Here is a 208-nt window from a genome sequence, read left to right as displayed (position 1 = left end):
AGAGAGAGAGAGAGGGTGTGTGTGTGTGTGTGTGTGTGTGTGTGTGTGTGTGTGTGTGTACTGAAATTGGTTGTTATACGGAAGGGCTTCCTAGCTTTTTGGCAAGGTTGTGTTTCTGTTTGTTTATATTAGACAGATGTTGCTGGAAATAAAAATTTGGTTTGTCAAACTTGTTTTTGTTGGAAGTAGGGGAATGAGATATTTAAAG

The sequence above is a fragment of the Onychomys torridus genome, chromosome 11 (genome assembly GCF_903995425.1).
Source record: "Onychomys torridus chromosome 11, mOncTor1.1, whole genome shotgun sequence".
NCBI classification, from domain to species: domain Eukaryota; kingdom Metazoa; phylum Chordata; class Mammalia; order Rodentia; family Cricetidae; genus Onychomys; species Onychomys torridus.
This window is presented reverse-complemented; position numbering follows the sequence as displayed.